Genomic DNA, 22,053 nt, shown 5'->3' with positions numbered 1-22,053 from the left:
AGAGGAGGGGAAGCAGGCTCCCTGCCCCGATGCGGGGCTCGATCCCAGGACCCTGGGATCATGACCTTGGCTGAAGGCAGAGGCTTAACCCACTGAGCCACCCAGGTGCCCCAAGAGCTTTATTTTTTAAAAGTGGTCTTTGAAAATTGTTAGGTTGAATTTTCTTTTGCATGTTATATTGGATGAATCCCAAATCCCACACCTGCCCTCACCCCAACTTACCCTTTTGTTTGTATTGCTCATTTTCCAGTTCAAAATTTTAAAAGGTAACTTACCGCTTTTTTCATTATTATAACAATAATACATCTCATTATGAAAACTAGAAATTTTACAGTAATGCAAAGGAGGGAACAATACTCACAGTATACCACAATTAAATTTTTATATAAATTACCCCATTCCTATACTGGTATTTTAGTCAATTTTTAGGGTTAAAATAATATATTTTATCTTGTTTTGCTAAATGTATTACCTTTTATTTTATTTTTAAGTTTTTATTTAACCTTCAGTTAGTTAACATACAGTGCCCATATTAGTTTCAGGTGTAGAATTCAGGGATTCATCACATACATACACAACCTGGTGCTCTTCACAACAAGGGCTCTCCTTAATAACCATTATGCACTCAACCCATCCCCTTGCCCACTTCTCCTCCAGTTACCCTCAGTTTCTTCTCTATAGTTAAGAGTCATTTTGTGGTCTGCCTCTCTTCCCCCACTCCCCCGCCCCCCCATGTTCAACTGTTTTATTTCTTAAATTCTACATATGAGTGAAATCGTATGGTATTTGTCATTCTCTGACTATTTTTGCATAGCATAATACACTTTAGCTCCATCCACACCCTTGCAAATGGCAAGATTTCATTCTTTATTATGGCTGCATAATAGTCTGTTGTATTAATATACCACTATGTTCTTTATTCACTCATCGGTTGTTGGACATCTGGACTCTTTCTATAATTTGGCTATTGTTAATAATGCTGCTATAAAAATCAGAGTACAGAGGCACCTGGGTGGCTCAGTTGGTTAATTATCTGACTCCTGATTTCAGCTCAGGTCATGATCTCAGGATTGTGAGACTGAACCCCATATCAGGCTCTACACTGTACATGAAGCTTGCTTAAGATTCTCTCTCTCTCCCTCTGCCCCCCCCATCAATCTCTTTCTCTCTCTCAAAAACAAAAATAAAACTATAATTTTTTAAAATAAATCAGGGTACATTTATCCCTTTGATCAGTACCTTTATATCCTTTGAATAAATAGTTGGTAGTGCTATTGCTGGATCATAATGTGTTCAGTTTTTAACTTTTTGAAGAACTTCCATATTGTTTTCCAGAGTGGCTACACCAGTTTGCATTCCCATAAACAGTGTAGGAGTGTTTCACTTGCTTCCCATCTTCACCAGCACCTGTTTCCCATGTTGTTAATGTTAATCATACTGACAGGTGTGAGATATTTCATTGTAGTTTTGATTTGCATTTCCATGATGATGAGTGATTTTGAGCATCTTTTCATGTGTCCATTGGCCACCTGTATGTCTTCTTTAGAATAATGTATAATCGTGCTCTCTGCCCACTTTTTAACTGTACTATTTGTTTTCTGGCTGTTAAGTTTGAGCAGTTCTTCATGGATTTCGCATACTGACCCTTTATCAGATATCTCACTTGCAAATATCTTCTCCCATTCAGTAGGTTGCATTTTAGTTTTCTTGATTGTTTCCTTTGTTGTGCAAAAGCTTTTTATTTTGATGTAGTTCAAATAATTTATTTTTACTTTTGTTTCCTTTAGCTCAGAGGACCTATGTAGAAAGAAGTTGCTATAACCAATATCAAAGACATTACTACCTGTACTCTCTGCAAGCATTATTGTGGTTCCAGGACTCCTATTAAATTCTTTAATCATTTTGGATTTTTTTTTTTGTGTGTGTGTGTGTATGGTGTAAGAAAGTGGTCCAGTTTTATTCTTCTGCATGTTACTATCCAGTTTTCACAGCACCATTTGTTGGAAAGACTGTCTTTTTTTCCCACTGGATATTCTTTCATGATTTGTTGAAGAAGAGTTGACCATATAGCTGTGGGTCTGTTTCTGGGTTGTTTTTTTTTATTATTATTCTGTTCCATTGATCTATGTGTCTCTTTTTGCATTAGTACCATACTGTCTTGGCCACTAAGCTTTGCAGTGTAACTTGAAGTCCAAAATTGTGATGCCCCCACTTTTGCTTCTCTTTTTCAAGATTGCATTGGCTATTTGTGGTCTTTCTGGTTCCATACAAATTTTAGGATTATTTGTTCTAGCTCTGTGAAAAATGCTGGTGGTACTTTGATCAGGATTACATTGCGTGTGTAGAATGCTTTGGGTAGTATAGATCTTTTGACAATATTTTTCCTTCCAATTCATAAGCATGGAATTGTATTCCATTTCTTTTTGTTATGTTCAATTTCTTTCGTAAGTGTTTTCTATTTTTCAGAGTACAGTTCTTTTATCTCTTTGGTTAGGTTTATTTCTAGGTATCTTATGTGTTTGGTGTAACTGTAAATGGGATTGATTTCTTGATTTTTTTTCCTTCTGCTTCACTATTTGTGTATAGAAATGCAACAGATTTCTATACATTGATTTTTGTCCTGCAATATAACAGAATTCATGAAACAGTTCTAGCAATTTTTGGTTGAGTCTTTTGGGTTTACTATATAGAGTATCATGTCATCAGCAGTAGTGAAAGATTGGCTTCTCCCTTGTCACTTTAGATACCTTTTATTTCTTCCTGTATTGCTGAGACTGGGACGTCCAGTGCTATGTTAAAAATCAGTGGTAGCAGTAGACATCCCTGTCTTCTTCCTGATCATAGAAGAGGAGCTCTCATTTTTTCCTCCATTGAGGATGATATTTGTTGTGGGTTTTGGGATATGGTCTTTATGATGTTGAAGTGTGCTGCCTCTAGACCTACTTTTTTGAGGATTTTTATCATAAATGGATATTCTACATTTTCAAATGCTTTTTCTGCATCTACTGAGATGAGTATTTACCCTTTCTTTTATTAACATGGTGTATCTCATTGATTTGCAAATATTGGACCACCTTTGCAGACCAGGAATAAGTCCCACCTGATTGTGGTGAATGATTCCTTTAATATGCAATTTGATTCTGGAGTTCCTGGGTGGCTCAGTGGGTTAAACCTCTGCCTTCAGCTGAGGTCATGATCTCAGGGTCCTGGAATCAAACCCCGCATTGGGCTGTCTGCTGTGCGGGGAGCCTGCTTCCCCTCTCTCTCTGCCTGCTGGTCTGCCTGCTTATGATCTCTCTCTCTCTATCAAATGAATAAATACAATATTTTTAAAATATGCAATTTGATTCAATTTGCTAGTATTTTGTTGAGAATTTTTGCATCCATGTTCATCAGGCATATTGGCCTGTAGTTCTCTTTTTTAGTGAAGTCTTTCATTTTGGAATCAGGATAATGCTGCCTTCATGGAATAAATTTGGAAGTATTCCTTTCATTTCTATTTTTTGGTAACATTTTGAGAAGAGTAAGTATTAAGTCTTTAAATGTTTGGTAGAATTCTCCTTAGAAGTCATATGGCCCTGGACTCTTGTTTTTTTCAGAGAGTTTTGATTACTCATTCGATTTCTCTGATGGTTATTAGTCTAAGTTTTCTATTTCTTCCATTTCAATTTCTGTTGTTTATATGTTTCTAGGAATTTATCCATTTCTTCCAGATCATCTGATTTTTTGGCATATAATTTTTCATAATATTCTCTTATAATTGTATTTTTGTGATGTTGGTTACTTCTCCTCTCTCATTTATGATTTTATTTATTTGGATCCTTTCTCTTTTCTTTCTGATAAGTCTGGTTAGGGGGGCTCTTTATTTCTTCGATCTATTCTACTGATTTTTTAAAAATTTCTGTATCATTTATTTCTGCTTGGATCTTTATTATTTCCCCCTTCCTGCAGGCTTTAGTCTTCATTTGTTTTTCTCTTTCTACATCCTTTAGGTGTAAGGTTATGTTTTGTATTTGAGATTTTTCTTGTTTTGTGAGGTAGGCCTGTACCACTTATGCTGCATCCCAAAGATTTTGGACTGTCATGTTTTCATTTTCATTGGCTTCCACATATTTTTAAAATATCTTCTTTAATTTCCTGGTTAGCTGATTCATTCTTTAGTGGTGTTTTTATTTTTGTTTGTTTTTTACCTCCATGTTTTTGTTTTTCCAAATTTTTTCTTATGGGTGACTTCAAGTTTCATAGGTGTTGTGGTCTGAAAATATGAATGGTGAATGGTCTGCTCTATATCTTTTTGAACTTGGTGAGGCCTGGTTTGTGACCCAATATGTGATCTTTTGTGGAGAATGTCACATGTGTATTTGAAAAGAATGTATATTCTCTTCCTTTCTTTCTTTTTAAAATATTTTTCCTTTTTATTATTTTCGGTTAGCCACTGTTTAGTACACCATTAGACCATTAGTTTTTGATGTAGTATCCAATGATTCCTTCCTTCCCTCCTTCCTTCCTGCCTTTCTTCCTTCCTCTCTCTTTCATTTTCTTTCTTTCTCTTTCTTCTTTCTTTTCTTTCCTGTCTCTGTCATTTATTTCTCTCCTGGTCTTTATTATTTCTCTTCTTCTACTTACCTTGGAGTTTGTTTCTTCTTCTTTTTCACCTTCCTTTAGGTGTAAGGTTAGAATACTTATTTAAGCATTTTTTTGTTTGTTTGTTTCTTGAGGTATACTTGTATTACTATCTACTTCCTTCTCAGAACTGTTTTTGCTGTGTCCCAAAGATTTTGGGTCATTTGTTTTCATTTTCATTTGTTTCCATGTTTTTAAATTTTTCTTGATTGAATCATTGGCACATTGGTTGTTTAGTATCATGTTTATTCTCCATGTGTTTGGTTTTCTTTTTCCAGGAATTTTTTTCTTGTGATTTATTTCTAGTTTCATACCATTGTGACTGGAAAAGGTGCATGGTATGATCTCAGTTTTCTTAAATTCATTATATCACACATGGCCTATTGTGTGATATAATCTGGAGAGTGTTCCATGTGCGTTTGACAACAATGTGTGTTCTGTTGTTTTGGGGTGGAATATTCTATATATGTTATGTCCGTCTTGTCCCATATGTCATTCAAAGGCACTTTGTCCTTGCTGATTTTCCTATCTGCATGATCTCTCCACTGATGTAAGTACAGTGTAAAAGTCCCCTACTATTTTTTTTTTAATTTTTTATTTTTTATAAACATATATTTTTATCCCCAGGGGTACAGGTCTGTGAATCACCAGGTTTACACACTTCACAGCACTCACCAAAGCACACACCCTCCCCAATGTCCATAATCCCACCCCCTTCTCCCAAACCCCCTCCCCCCGGCAACCCTCAGTTTGTTTTGTGAGATTAAGAGTCACTTATGGTTTGTCTCCCTCCCAATCCCATCTTGTTTCATTGATTCTTCTTCTACCCACTTAAGCCTCCATGTTGCATCACCACTTCCTCATATCAGGGAGATCATATGATAGTTGTCTTTCTCTGCTTGACTTATTTCGCTAAGCATGATACGCTCTAGTTCCATCCATGTTGTTGCAAATGGCAAGATTTCATTTCTTTTGATGGCTGCATAGTATTCCATTGTGTATATATACCACATCTTCTTGATCCATTCATCTGTTGATGGACATCTAGGTTCTTTCCATAGTTTGGCTATTGTGGACATTGCTGCTATAAACATTCGGGTGCATGTGTCCCTTTGGATCACTACATTTGTATCTTTAGGGTAAATACCCAATAGTGCAATTGCTGGGTCATAGGGCAGTTCTATTTTCAACATTTTGAGGAACCTCCATGCTGTTTTCCAGAGTGGCTGCACCAGCTTGCATTCCCACCAACAGTGTAGGAGGGTTCCCCTTTCTCCGCAACCTCGCCAGCATCTGTCATTTCCTGACTTGTTGATTTTAGCCATTCTGACTGGTGTGAGGTGATATCTCATTGTGGTTTTGATTTGTATTTCCCTGATGCCGAGGGATATGGAGCACTTTTTCATGTGTCTGTTCGCCATCTGGATGTCTTCTTTGCAGAAATGTCTGTTCATGTCTTCTGCCCATTTCTTGATTGGATTATTTGTTCTTTGGGTGTTGAGTTTGCTAAGTTCTTTATAGATTCTGGACACTAGTCCTTTATCTGATATGTCGTTTGCAAATATCTTCTCCCATTCTGTCAGTTGTCTTTTGATTTTGTTAACTGTTTCCTTTGCTGTGCAAAAGCTTTTGATCTTGATGAAATCCCAGTAGTTCATTTTTTTTTTCCCTTGCTTCCCTTGCCTTTTGCGTTTGTTCCTAGGAAGATGTTGCTGCGGCGGCAGAGGTCGAAGAGGTTGCTGCCCGTGTTCTCCTCAAGGATTTTGATGGATTCCTTTCGTACATTGAGGTCCTTCATCCATTTTGAGTCTATTTTTGTGTGTGGTGTAAGGAAATGGTCCAATTTCATTTTTTTCTGCATGTGGCTGTCCAATTTTCCCAGCACCATTTATTGAAAAGGCTGTCTTTTTTTTTCCATTGGACATTCTTTCCTGCTTTGTCGAAGATTAGTTGACCATAGATTTGAGGGTCTATTTCTGGGCTCTCTATTCTGTTCCATTGATCTATGTGTCTGTTTTTGTGCCAGTACCATGCTGTCTTGATGATGACAGCTTTGTAATAGAGCTTGAAGTCCGGAATTGTGATGCCACCAACGTTTGGCTTTCTTTTTCAATATCCCTTTGGCTATTCGAGGTCTTTTCTGGTTCCATATAAATTTTAGAATTATTTGTTCCATTTCTTTGAAAAAGATGGATGGTACTTTGATAGGAATTGCATTAAATGTGTAGATTGCTTTAGGTAGCATAGACATTTTCACAATATTTATTCTTCCAATCCAGGAGCATGGAACATTTTTCATTTCTTTGTGTGTCTTCCTCAATTTCTTTCATGAGTACTTTATAGTTTTCTGAGTATAGATTCTGTGTCTCTTTGGTTAGGTTTATTCCTAGGTATCTTATGGTTTTGGATGCAATTGTAAATGGGATTGACTCCTTAATATCTATCTCTTTCTTCTGTCTTGCTGTTGGTGTAGAGAAATGCAACTGATTTCTGTGCATTGATTTTTATATCCTGACACTTTACTGAATTCCTGTATAAGTTCTAGCAGTTTTGGAGTGGAGTCTTTTGGGTTTTTCCACATATAGTATCATATCATCTGCGAAGAGTGATAATTTGACTTCTTCTTTGCCGATTTGGATGCCTTTAATTTCCTTTTGTTGTCTGATTGCTGAGGCTAGGACCTCTAGTACGATGTTGAATAGCAGTGGTGATAATGGACATCCCTGCCGTGTTCCTGACCTTAGCGGAAAAGCTTTCAGTTTTTCTCCATTGAGAATGATATTTGCGGTGGGTTTTTCATAGATGGCTTTGATGATATTGAGGTATGTGCCCTCTATCCCTACACTTTGAAGAGTTTTGATCAGGAAGGGATGTTGTACTTTGTCAAATGCTTTTTCAGCATCTATTGAGAGTATCATATGGTTCTTGTTCTTTCTTTTATTGATGTGTTGTATCACATTGACTGATTTGCGGATGTTGAACCAACCTTGCAGCCCTGGAATAAATCCCACTTGGTCGTGGTGAATAATCTTTTTAATGTACTGTGTGAAATCCTATTGGCTAGTATTTTTGTGAGTATTTTCGCATCTGTGTTCATCAAGGATATCGGTCTATAGCTCTCTTTTTTGGTGGGATCCTTGTCTGGTTTTGGGATCAAGGTGATGCTGGCCTCATAAAATGAGTTTGGAAGTTTTCCTTCCATTTCTATTTTTTTGGAACAGTTTTTCAGGAGAATAGGAATTAGTTCTTCTTTAAAATGTTTGGTAGAATTCCCCCGGGAAGCCGTCTGGCCCTGGGCTTTTGTTTGTTTGGAGATTTTTTTTAATGACTGTTTCAATCTCCTTACTGGTTATGGGTCTGTTCAGGCTTTCTATTTCTTCCTGGTTCAGTTGTGGTAGTTTATATATGTTTCTAGGAATGCATCCATTTCTTCCAGATTGTCAAATTTATTGCCGTAGAGTTGCTCATAGTATGTTCTTATAATAGTTTTGTATTTCTTTGGTGTGTTAGTTGTGATCTCTCCTCTTTCATTCATGATTTTATTTATTTGGGTCCTTTCTCTTTTCTTTTTGATAAGTCGGGCCAGGGGTTTATCAATTTTATTAATTCTTTCAAAGAACCAGCTCCTAGTTTCGTTGATTTGTTCTATTGTTTTTTTTTTGGTTTCTATTTCATTGATTTCTGCTCTGATCTTTATGATTTCTCTTCTCCTGCTGGGCTTAGGGTTTCTTTCTTGTTCTTTCTCCAGCTCCTTTAGGTGTAGGGTTAGGTTGTGTACCTGAGACCTTTCTTGTTTCTTGAGAAAGGCTTGTACCGCTATATATTTTTTCCTCTCAGGACTGCCTTTGTTGTGTCCCACAGATTTTGAACCGTTGTATTTTCATTATCATTTGTTTCCATGATTTTTTTCAATTCTTCTTTAATTTCCCGGTTGACCCATTCATTCTTTAGAAGGATACTGTTTAGTCTCCATGTATTTGGGTTCTTTCCAAACTTCCTTTTGTGGTTGAGTTCTAGCTTTAGAGCATTGTGGTCTGAAAATATGCAGGGAATGATCCCAATCTTTTTTGATACCGGTTGAGTCCTGATTTAGGACCGAGGATGTGATCTATTCTGGAGAATGTTCCATGTGCACTAGAGAAGAATGTGTATTCTGTTGCTTTGGGATGAAATATTCTGAATATATCTGTGATGTCCATCTGGTCCAGTGTGTCATTTAAGGCCTTTATTTCCTTGCTGATCTTTTGCTTGGATGACCTGTCCATTTCAGTGAGGGGAGTGTTAAAGTCCCCTACTATCATTGTATTATTGTTGTGATGTGTTTCTTTGATTTTTGTTATTAATTGGTTTATATAGTTGGCTGCTCCCACATTGGGGGCATAGATATTTAAAATTGTTAAATCTTCTTGTTGGACAGACCCTTTGAGTATGATATAGTGTCCTTCCTCATCTCTTATTATAGTCTTTGGCTTAAAATCTAATTGATCTGATATAAGGATTGCCACTCCTGCTTTCTTTCTGATGTCCATTAGCATGGTAAATTCTTTTCCACCCCCTCACTTTAAATCTGGAGGTGTCTTCGGGCTTAAAATGTGTTTTTCTTGAGGCAACATATAGATGGGTTTTTGTTTTTTTATCCATTCTGATACCCTGTGTCTTTTGACAGGGGCATTTAGCCCATTCACATTCAGGGTAACTATTGAGAGATATGAATTTAGTGCCATTGTATTGCCTGTAAGGTGACTGTTACTGTATATGGTCTCTGTTCCTTTCTGATCTACCACTTGTAGGCTCTCTCTTTGCTTAGAGGACCCCTTTCAATATTTCCTGTAGAGCTGGTTTGGTATTTGCAAATTCTTTCAGTTGTTGTTTGTCCTGGAAGCTTTTAATCTCTCCTTCTATTTTCAATGATAGCCTAGCTGGATATAGTATTCTTGGCTGCATGTTTTTCTCGTTTAGTGCTCTGAAAATATCATGCCAGCTCTTTCTGGCCTGCCAGGTCTCTGTGGATAAGTCAGCTGCCAATCTAATATTTTTACCATTGTATGTTACAGACTTCTTTTCCCGGGCTGCTTTCAGGATTTTCTCTTTGTCATTGAGACTTGTAAATTTTACTATTAGGTGACGGGGTGTGGGCCTATTCTTATTGATTTTGAGGGGCATTCTCTGAACCTCCTGAATTTTGATGCTCGTTCCCTTTGCCATATTGGGGAAATTCTCCCCAATAATTCTCTCCAGTATACCTTTGCTGCTCCCCTCTCACTTTCTTCTTCTTCTGGAATCCCAATTATTCTAATGTTGTTTTTCGTCTTATGGTGTCACTTATCTCTCTCTCGAATTCTCCCCTCGTGGTCCAGTAGCTGTTTGTCCCTCTTTTGCTCAGCTTCTTTATTCTCTGTCATTTGGTCTTCTATATCACTAATTCTTTCTTCTGCCTCATTTATCCTAGCAGTTAGAGCCTCCATTTTTGATTGCACCTCATTAATAGCTTTTTTGATTTCACCTTGGTTAGATTTTAGTTCTTTTATTTCTCCAGAAAGGGCTTTTATATCTCTCGAGAGGGCTTTCTCTAATATCTTCCATGCCTTTTTTCGAGCCCGGCTAGAACCTTGAGAATTGTTCATTCTGAACTCTAGATCTGACATATTACCGATGTCTGTATTGATTAGGTCCCTAGCCTTCGGTACTGCCTCTTGTTCTTTTTTTTGTGTTGAATTTTTACGTCTTGTCATTTTGTCCAGATAAGAGTAAATGAAGGGGCAAGTAAAATACTAAAAGGGTGGCAACAACCCCAGGAAAATATGCTTTAACCAAATTAGAAGAGATCCAAAATCGTGAGTGGGGAGAAAGGGGATAAAAAGAGGTTCAAAAAGGAAGAAAGAAAAAAAAAACAAAAAGAAAAGAAAAAAAAAAAAAAAAAAAAAGAAAAGAAAGAAAAGAATTTTTAAAAAAAAAAAAAACACCTAAGAAAAATGTAAATATATATATATATATATATATATATAGATTAAAAACTAGTAAAAAATCGTTAAAAAAGAAAAAAAACAGGTAACAGTTAAAAAAAAAAATTTACCCGAAGGCGAGAAAAATAACAAAAAATAAAAAGAAAAAATTAAATTAACTGCAAGACTAAAAAAAATCAGAGGCAAAAAGCCATGAGTTCCGTGCTTGGCTTTCTCCTCCTCTGGAATTCTGCTGCTCTCCTTGGTATTGAAACCGCACTCCTTGGTAGGTGAACTTGTCTCGGCTGGATTTCTTGTTGATCTTCTGGGGGAGGGGCCTGTTGTAGTAATTCTCAAGTGTCTTTGCCCCAGGCGGAATTACACCGCCCTTACCCGGGGCTGGGGTGAGTAATCCGCTTGGGTTTGCTTTCAGGAGCTTTTGTTCCCTGAGTGCTTTCCGTAGAGTTCCAGAGGACGGGAATACAAATGGCGGCCTCCTGGTCTCCGGCCCGGAGGAGCCGAGAGCCCAGGGCCCCACTCCTCAGTGCGCCCTCAGAGAACAGCGCCCAGTTACTCCCGTCTGCCTGACCTCCGGCCACGCTCCGAGCTCACCGAGCCTGCGACCGGTTCAAGGTAACACGGAGCTGCGAGCTTACTGTCGGCTCTGTCTCTGTAGCCGGCTTTCCCGTTCCAATACCCGCAAGCTCTGCGACACTCAGACACCCCCGATCCTTCTGTGACCCTGCGGGACCTGAGGCCACGATGACCCCGCGTGGGCTTCGCCCCGGTTTAGCCCCTGGAGCGATGTCCCTCAGCGGAACAGACTTTTAAAAGTCCTGATTTTGTGCGCGGTTGCTCCGCCGCTTGCCGGGAGCCGGCCCCTCCCCCCGGGGTCTATCTTCCCGTCGCTTTGGATTCACTTCTCCGCCGGTCCTACCTTTCAGAAAGTGGTTGTTTTTCTGTTTCCAGAATTGCTGTTCTTCTTCTCTTCGATCTGCCGATGGATTTTCAGGTGTTTGCAATCTTTAGATAAGCTATCTAGCTGATCTCCGGCTAGCTGAAGCAGTCTCAGCTTGCTACTTCTCCGCCATCTTGACTCCTTTTCCAAAAGTCCCCTACTATTATTGTATTACCACCAATTTCTCCTTATAACCATTAATAAAATGTATGTACTTAGGTGCTGCAGTGTTGTGTATGTAGATATTTACAATTGTTATATCCTCTTTTAGGATTAATTCTTTTACCATTATGGAATACCCTTCTTTGTCTCTTGTCTTTGTTTTAAAGCCTATTTTTTCTGACATAAGTATTTACATCCTGGCTTGTTTTTCACTTTCATTTAATAGTGAATGTTTTTCCATTCTTTCACTTTCAACCTATTTGTGTATCTAAGCCTGAGGTGAGTCTCTTGTAGGTAGTTTGTAGGTGGATTTGTATATTTATCCATTCTGGCACCCTGTATCTTTTCATTGGAACAATTAGGCCATTTACATTTGACTACTGATAGGCATGTAGTTATCTTTCAAAATATAACTTTTAAAACTTTTAAAATTTCTTTTCTTGTTGTGTTTCTAGTTCTTCTGAGTTCTTTTCCTCTCTTGTGCTTTTTTTGTGTTTGATCAGTATCTGTAGTATTATGTTTGGCTTTCTTTCTCTGTTTATTTATTTATTTATTTTGTATATCTATTATAGGTTTTGGATTTGTGGTTTCCATGAAGTTCATATGCAACATCCTAAGTAAATAGCAGTCTCTACTAATCTGGTTGTCCTTTAAAACAAAACCAATAAAAAACAGAAAAAGAAAGAAAAACTTTGTTTCGTTTTTCCCCTTCTGTTCCTTTTATACACCCTTCTCCACATTTTATGTGTATACTGTCATATTTTACATCTTTTTATGTCTCCTTCAAATCTAAATGATGACGTTGCTGCATAAAGTACTCTTGCTTATAGTCCCCCCCGCCTTCAGTACTTTGAATATATCATGTCCTTTGCTTCTGGCCTGTAAGGTTTTGCTGAATAATAAGATGATAGCCTTATACCTTTTTCCTTGAAAGTAAATTTTGTTTCTCTTTGTTGCTTTTAAGATTTTTTCTTTATCTTTAAGCTTTGCATTTTAATTATGTGCTACCGTATGGACATCCTTGGGTTCATCTTGTTTGGAGCTCCCTTATGTTCCTTGAATCTGGATGTGTATTTCCCTACCTAGATTAGGAAAGTTTTTAGCTGTTATTTCTTCAAATAAATTTTCTGCTCATTTCTCTCTCTTCTTGTGATCCCTATAATGTGAATTCCTTTTCTTTGCTGTTTAGCTTGGTTGCTTTCCATTACCCTATTTTACAGGTTATTATAAATTCTTCTGCATTTGCCAATATGTTGATTCCCTCTACTGTATTATTTATTTCAGTTACTGTACTCTTCAACTCTAGTTCCTTTTTATATTTCTTATCTCATTACTACAGTTCTCACTGAGTTCTTCCATTCTTTCCACCTGGCGAGCATCTTTACCATTGTATCTTCAAAGTCTTTATCAGGCATATTGCTCATCTCTGAATCATTTAGTTCTTTTTCTGAGGTTTTGTCTTGTTTTATCTTGGAATACATTCCTCTCTCTCTCCCCATTTTGCTTGATTTTTAAAGTTTATTTATTTTTTCTTTCTTTTTTTAAAATTTCTTTTCAGTGTAACAGAATTCATTGTTTACACACCACACCCAGTGCTCCATGCAATACATGCCCTACATAATACTCACCAACTGGCTGCCCCAACCTCCCACCCCTTGCCCCTTCAAAACCCTCAGTTTGTTTTTCAGAGTCTATAGTCTCTCATGGTTCACATCCTCTTCCAGTTTCCCTCAACTCCCTTCTCCTCTCCATCTCCCTATGTCCTCCATGTTATTTGTTATGCTCCACAAATAAGTGAAACCATATGATAATTGACTCTCTCTGCTTGACTTATTTCACTCAGCATAACCTCTTCCAGTCCCGTCCATGTTGTTACAAAAGTTGGGTATTCATCCTTTCTGATGGAGGCACAATACTCCATACTGTATATGGACCACATCTTCCTTATCCATTCATCCATTGAAGGGCATCTTGGTTCTTTCCACAGTTTGGCGACCGTGGCCATTGCTGCTATAAACATTGGGGTACAGATGACCCTTCCTTTCACTATATCTGTATCTTTGGGGTAAATACCCAGTAGTGCAATTTCAGGGTCATAGGGAAGCTTTTTTTTTTTAATTTCTTAAGGAATCTCCACACTATTCTCCAAAGAGGCTGCACCAACTTGCATTCCCACCAACAATGTAAGAGGGTTCCCCTTTCTCCACATCCTCTCCAACACACGTTGTTTCCTGTCGTGCTAATTTTGGCCATTCTAACTGGTGTAAGCTGGCATCTTAATGTGGTTTTAATTTGAATCTCCCTGATGGCTAGTGATGATGAGCATTTTTTCATGTGTCTGATAGCCATTTGTATGTCTTCATTGGAGAAGTGTCTGTTCATGTCTTCTGCCCATTTTTTGGACATGATTATCTGTTCTGTGTGTGTTGAGTTTGAGAAGTTCTTTATAGATCCTGGATATCAACCTTTTGTCTATACTGTCATTTGCAAATATCTTCTCCCATTCTGTGGGTTGCCTCTTTGTTTTGTTGACCGTTTGCTTTGCTGTTCAGAAGCTTTTGATCTTGATGAAGTCCCAAAAGTTCATTTTCCCTTTTGTTTCCTTTGCCTTTGGAGACATGTCTTGAAAGAAGTGGCTGTGGCTGATATGAAAGAGATTACTGCCTATGTTCTCCTCTAGGATTCTGATGGATTCCTGTCTCACTTTGAGGTCTTTTTATCCATTTCGAGTTTATCTTTGCGTACTGTGTAAGAGAATGGTCGAGTTTCATTCTTCTACATATAGTTGTCCAATTTTCCCAGCACCATTTATTGAAGAGACTGTCTTTTTCCCACTGTATATTTTCTCCAGCTTTGTCGATGATTATTTGCCCATAGAGTTGAGGGTCCATATCTGGGCTCTCTACTCTGTTCCACTGGTCTATGTGTCTGCTTTTATGCCAGTACCATGCTGTCTTGGTGATCACAGCTTTGTAGTAAAGCTTGAAATCAGGTATGTGATGCCCCCAGTTTTATTATTGCTTTTCAACATTTCCTTAGCGATTCGGGGTCTCTTCTGATTCCATACAAATTTTTGGATTATTTGCTCCAGCTCTTTGAAGAATATCGATGGAATTTTGATCAGAATGGCATTAAAAGTATAGATTGCTCTAGGCAGTATAGACATTTCAACAATGTTTATTCTTCTGATTCGAGAGCATGGAATGGTCTTCCATCTTTTTGTGTCGTCTTCAATTTCATGAGTGTTCTGTAGTTCCTTGAGTACAGATCCTTTATCTCTTTTGTTAGGTTTATTCCCAGGTATCTTATGGTTCTTGTGCTATAGTAAATGGAATCGATTCTCTAATTTCCCTTTCTGTATTTTCATTGTTAGTGTGTAAGAAAGCAACTGATTTCTGTACATTGACTTTGTATCCTGCCACATTGCTGAATTGCTGTATGAGTTCTAGTACTTTGGGGGTGGAGTCTTTTGGGTTTTCCATATAAAGAATCATGTCATCTGTGAAGAGAGAGAGTTTGACTTCTTCATTGCCAATTTGGATATCTTTTATTTTTCTTTGTTGTCTGATTGCTCTTGCTAGGACTTCTTATACTATGTTGAACAAGAGTGGTGAGAGTGGGCATCCTTGTCGTGTTCTTAATCTCAACGGGAAGGCTGTGAGCTTTTCCCCATTGAGGATGATATTTGCTGTGGGTTTTTTGTAGATAGATTTTATCCCTATACTTTGAAGCATTTTAATCAGGAACGGATGCTGGATTTTGTGAAATGCTTTTTCTGCATCCATTGAGAGGACCATGTGGTTCTTCTCTCTTCTCTTACTGATTTGTTCTATCACATTGATTGATTCGTGAATGCTAAAACATCCTTGTAACCCAGGGGTGAATCCCACCTGGTCAGGGTGGATAATCTTTATAATGTGCTATTGGATCCTGTTTGCTAGATCTTGTTTAGAATCTTAGCATCCATATTCATTAGGGATATTGGTCTGAAATTCTCCTTTTTGGTGGGGTCTTTGCCTGGTTTGGGGATCAGGGTAATGCTGACTTCATAAAAAGAGTCTGGAAGTTTTCCTTCTGCTTCAATTTTCTGAAACATCTTCAGGAGAATAGATGTTATTTCTTCTTTGAAAGTTTGGTAGGATTCCCCAGGGAATCCATCAGGTCCTGGGCTTTTGTTTTTTTGGGAGGTTTTTGATCGCTGCTTCAATCCCGTTACTAGATAACGGTGTATTCAGGTTGTCAATTTCTTCCTAGTTCAATTTTTGGAGTTTATAGTTTTCCAGAAATGCATCCATTTCATCTAGAATGCTTAACTTATTGGCATATAACTGTTGATAATAACTTCTGACGATTGTTTCTATTTCCTTGGTCTTAGTCGTGATCTCTCCCTTTTCATTCATGATCTTATTAATTTGAGCTTTCTCTCTTTTCTTTTGGATTAGTGTGTCCAATGGTTTATCGATTTTATTGATTCTTTCAAAAAAATCAGCTTCTAGTTTCATTGATATGTTCTACTGTATCTCTAGTTTCTATCTCATTGATCTCTGCTCTAATCTTGATTATTTCCCTTTTTATGTGTGGAGTTGGTTTGATTTGTTATTGATTCTCCAGTTCTTTAAGGTGTAGAGACAGCTGGTGTATTCTGGATTTTTCAATTTTTTTGAGGGAGGCTTGGATGGCTGTGTATTTTCCCCTTAGAACCGCCTTTGCTGTATCCCATAGGTTTTGGACCGAAGTGTCTTCATTCTCATTGGTTTCCATGAATTGTTTAAGTTCTTCTTTGATCTCCTGGTTGATCCAAGCATTCTTAGATGGTCTTTAGCTTCCAGGTGTTTGAGTTCCTTCCAAACTTTTTCTTGTGATTTAGCTCTAGTTTCAAAGCATTGTGATCTGAGAATATGCAGGGAATAATCTCAGTCTTTTAGTATAGGTTGAGCCCTGATTTGTGACCCAGTATGTGATCTACTCTGGAGAAAGTTCCATGTGCACTTGAGAAGAATGAGTATTCTGTTGTTTTAGGGTGGAATGTTCTATATATATCTATGAGGTCATTCTGGTCCAATGTGTCATTCAATGCTCTTGTTTCTTTATTGATTTTCTGCTTGGATGATCTGTATATTACTGAGAGAGGCTTGTTAAGATCTCCTACTATTAATATATTCATATCAATATGACTCTTTATCTTGATTAATAGTTTTCTTATGTAATTGGCTGCTCCCATATTGGGGGCACAGACATTTACAATTGTTAGATCATTTTGGTGGATAGTCCCTTTAAGAATGACGTAGCATCCTTCTGTATCTCTGACTATAATCTTTAGTTTAAAATCTAATTTATCTGATATGAGAATCTCTACCCCGGCCTTCTTTTGAGGCCCATTGGCATAAAAGGTGCTTCTCCCTCCCTTCACTTTCAGTCCGGGTGTATCCTTAGGTTTGAAATGGGTCTCTTGTATACAACATATGGATGGGTCCTATCATTTTATCCAATCTGCAACCCTGTGTCGTTTTATGGGTGCATTTAGGCCATTCACATTGAGAGTGATTATTGATAGATATGTTTTTATTGACATCGTGTTACCTTTGAAGTCTTCCTTTTTCCTTTCTGTAGATTGTCTTCATATTTCTTTTTATTTTTTAAGATTTTATTTATTTATTTGACAGAGAGAGATCACAAGAAGGCAGAGAGGCAGGCAGAGAGAAAGGAAGGGAAGCAGGCTCTCCGCTGAGCAGAGAGCCAGATGCGGGACTCGATCCCAGGACCCTGAGATCATGACCTGAGCCGAAGGCAGCGGCTTAACCCACTGAGCCACCCAGGCGCCCCTGTCTTCATATTTCTGTTCAATGATATTCTTAGGATTTCTCCTCTTTTATAGAACCCCCCCTTAATATATCCTGCCATGTTGCTTGGTGTTCACATACTCTTAAGCTTTGCTGGTCCATCCATTTTGAATGGCAGTCTTGCTGGATAAAGTATTCTTGGCTGCATGTTCTTCTCATTTAGTGCCCCGAATATATATATCTTGCCAGCCCTTTCTGGATTGCCAGGTTTCTGTGGACAGATTTGTCATTATTCTGATGGTACATAAGGAGCTTCTTTGTCCTGGCTGCCTTCAAGAGAGCCTGTCTACAATTATGATTCCTCATTCTTACTATCAGGCGTCTCGAGGACATTTGAGAATCTATAATCTTGGGGGGAGACTGTTCTGCCTCTACTACAGGAACGCTGGTTCCATTCGCAATATTGGGAAAATTTTCATGGAGATCTTGTTCCACTATATCTTCTAGACTTCTTTCTTTCTCCTCCCCTTCAGGGATTCCAATAATTCTGGTGTTGGAACGTTTAATGGCATCATATTTCACTGATTCTGTTTTCATGACTTCTAAGCTGTTTGTTCCAGGCTTCCTCCTGATCCTTTCTATCTGTTTGTCCTCCAGGTTACTAATTCTATCTTCTGTCTCAGTTACCCTAGCTTTGAGAGAATTTAGATTAGATTGGAACTCATTGAGAACATTGTGAACATCGTCCCTGGTGGCTTTCATTTCTGTCCTAATCAATTCCATTTTGTCATCCATGCCTTTTTCCAACCTAGCTATTTCCTGGATAATTGTTAGCCTGAATTCCCTTTCCGACATATGGTCTATGTCGAAACACTGGTGGAAGAAAAAGATGGGAGAGTGGTTATAAATTCCCAGTGTGGGCGAGGAAGGTTATTTTCATTCTTCCTGGATGTATCTTGATATCCTTGTTAAAGGACTCAACTTTCTTAAAATAAAGGGGGATTAATAATTGGTTTACCTATAGGGGTAGCATTGATTGGGGAAAGGGGATTACCTTGAAGTTTAACTCTATATGTATATTAAATAATAAAAAAGAAAAAAGAATGAACTAAACTAAACTAAACTAAAATTTTAAAAAATTTAAAAATAGAAAAGCAAAAGAAAAACACAGGTATATGTATCAAAAAGTTCAGGTTAAAAGGTTATTATGGAATTTGATGTACTCAACATCTCCCTTTGATGGTAAATAGGTTAAAAAATTATCTATATTAAAAAAATGAACCAGAATAGTGGGAACAAATAAAAAATAACAGTTGTATCTATGAAGTAGTGGTGGTTGTTCTCTTGTCCTTTTTTTTTTTTTTTTTCCTGGTTGGTGGCTATCCTCGCTCTGGGGATTTAAGCCCCTGTCCCTAACCGCCCCAATTCCCACAATTTCTCCCCATGATCCTTTGCTCTTTTTGAGTGCTTTCAACCGGACTCCAAGTTAATGCTGGTCCCCAGTCACAGGGCACTCTTGTATTGGGGTATTACTTTCCAATGGGTGGCTTCTGGTGGCTCCCTCCCCCTTTTGTTTATCTTCCGATATCAGTCTGACTTTCCCACTCCACTTTACCTGTCCACTGGTGTCTTCTGCCCCCATAGAGATCCAGATATGGATAGTTCTAATCTCAGGCTGATTTCATGGGTGATCAGAGTTCTTTGGTAGGTAGTCAGCTCACTTTAAGGTACAGGTTGAAACGTCGCCTCCTCCTAGTTCTCCACCATGTTGTCTCCCTTTGCTTGATTTTTTTAATGTTTATTTTTATGGCTCAAGAGGTACAGATACTTTTATTTTTTTAAAAAAGATTTTATTTATTTGACAGACAGAGATCACAGGCAGGCAGAGAGGCAGGCAGGGAGAGCGAAGCAGAGATCCTGATGTGGGGCTCGATCCTCTGCCATTTCACAGAGTTGTGCGGCTGGCTCAGTTATATGCTAGTTGCTCTTTTAAACCATTTTTCTTCTGTGCCCCCATGTGATCAGGGCTGGTGTGAGCTAGGGGACCAGGGGTTTGCTGAAGTGGCAAGCTGGCTTCATCTACATACCCAGATCTGATCTGTAATTTCAAGTTGGCAGCAAAACATGAACTATGTTGTTTTATAGTTCCTCTGACTCAGAATGAGTTTCTGCAGCTCATTCACTGATGAGGGAGCAGGAGGCTGGCTGAGGATGGAGAAGGGGCTGATGCCTTGCACCCCCTCTCCACCCACTCCCCTTGGTAATATGTGTGACATTCCACAGGCACCCCTGACCGCCTTAAAAGAAGAATGTTGCTTTTATGCAGATCAAACTGGAGTAGTCAGAGAAACTATGGATAAACTCAGAGAAAGACTTGCTCAAAGAAAAAGGGATTTTCAGTCCCAGCAGGGATGGTTCGAAAACTGGCTCAACAGATCGCCTTGGCTTACTACTTTGTTGTCATCTATAATGGGCCCTCTCATCATTCTGTTATTAATTCTAACTTTTGGTCCTTGTGTCTTAAACAGGTTAGTACAATTCATTAAAGATCGCCTGTCTGTTGTTCAGACTATGGTCTTGACTCAGCAATACCAACTACTTAAACAAGTAGAGTCCCAAAAGGACTCAACTGAAGAACAAAACAGATGGATATAAGATTATATCCATGATAAAGAAAAAGGGGGGAATGAAGGACCCCAGGTCAGAACTATAGTATAGCCTATAAGTTTTAACATTCTTTTTATAACCAGCTTATGCTAACTAAGAAACTGTGGCCAGCTGACCATAGATAAGGGAGTCAGCAAGCAGCATAACAGGATAACGAATAGCAAAAATCTGTGTTTAACCCGGCTGTTTCTGGCTTCTGTATAATAATGCTTCTAATGCTTTGCTAAGAAATGAAAAATTGCTTAAACCCTTGCTCGCTGTGTAATCAAATAAAGTTATACCCTTCCCCTGTTAAGAATTTCCCCTACCACTAAATAAAATTGATAAGGGTTGTCTCCCGTACCAAGGCCGGAGACGAGCGGTTCAGCACGTACGCTAGCTGGAGACGTGCGGTTCAGCACATATACAGATAAAGGTTAGAAACGTGCAATTCAACATGTACCCTCTACTGTACACTACCTGAACGGTGACTGGCCAGAATGTATGGTTGATTTTAAAGGATTGGCTACCTGTGTGTAGGCCTTACTGTAATGCTTTGAAATTACTGGCTAGAAAAGTGAGGGCTCTGATGTAATGGACTGTAAAATTCTATATTAAGTCACTCCCGAAACAGATCGGGGCTCTCAGACACTGACCCATCCCTCGCGGATTTCGTGGTCAAGTGTCCCTGGGAGTCCAAGCATGCCCGAATAAAATCCTCTTGCTTATTGCATCCAGTGGTCTGTGAGTGCGTCCTTGGGTGTGGGTCCTCTAGGGTCTTTCATTCACCATTTGGTGGAGTTCTAATGCTGGCTCTTTTATAAACTGGTTGCTCCTTTGAAGCATGTCTTCCTTTTTTTTTTTTCCTGCACCCATGGACAGAGGAATCTGTTCTAAGTCTCTCAGTACTATCCATCCCCACTGCAGTCACAGAGTCAGGGATGGGGGTTCCCTTCCTTATCATGTCTCTGTCTCTCTTGATGTTTTCATTTGACAATTTCTCCATTTTCTCTTCTGCAAAAGCTCTTCAGTTGGCCTTAAGTTCTTCTTCAAGAGGAATTGTTCAATAAATAGGTGTCACTTAGCATGCTCTGTGCAGGAGGTGAGTTCAGGGTCTTCTTACATAGCCATTTGGGATGGCACTCTATATATTTGCTTTTATGTGACATTTCATATAAATGGATTCATATAATATATGATCTGTTGCATCTGGCTTCTTTCAGTAAGAAGTTTTTCAAATTTATCCACTTTGTAGCATGTGCCAGAGTTCCATTCATTTTTATGACTGAATAATATTCCACTATATAGATATATCAAACTTTATTTATCCAGTCATCTGTTGGGTTGTTCCAATTTTGGCTATTATGAGTAATAGTGCCAAGAACATTTATTCATAAAGTTTTTGTAACAATTTTATGGAGATATAATTCAGATACCATTGAACCCATCTGGTGAGAGTATAGTAAATTCTGGTAAACTACAATATAGTTTTTAGCATATTCATAGAATTGTGCAATTATCAATCACTACGATAAACTTTAGAATATTTTTATCACTTTAAAATACAACCCCACAAATTTGGCCTATCACTTCTTCTGAATTCTAATTACTAATCTATTTTATTAATCACTAATCTATTTTCTTTCTGTATAGATTTGTTGCTTCTGGACATTTCACATAAATGGAAAAATATCATGTATGGTCTTTTATTATTGGCTTATTTCATTTCAAGTTTCATCCATATTATAGCATGTATCAGTATTTCCTTCCTTTTAATGTCCTATTTATATTGCATTGAATGGATATACCACATTTGTATATCCATTAATCCATTGATGAATATTGGAGTAGTTTCCACTTTGAAGCTATTACAAATAATGCTCTGAACGTATGTGTCTGATTTCTGTATGGACATAATTTTATTTCTTTTCGAACATATATA

Source organism: Mustela putorius, unplaced genomic scaffold (genome assembly GCF_011764305.1).
Source record: "Mustela putorius furo isolate JIRA1106 unplaced genomic scaffold, ASM1176430v1.1 tig00001114_pilon_pilon_pilon, whole genome shotgun sequence".
NCBI classification, from domain to species: domain Eukaryota; kingdom Metazoa; phylum Chordata; class Mammalia; order Carnivora; family Mustelidae; genus Mustela; species Mustela putorius.
The sequence above is the reverse complement of the archived record's forward strand: the minus strand, read 5'-3'. Positions refer to the sequence as shown.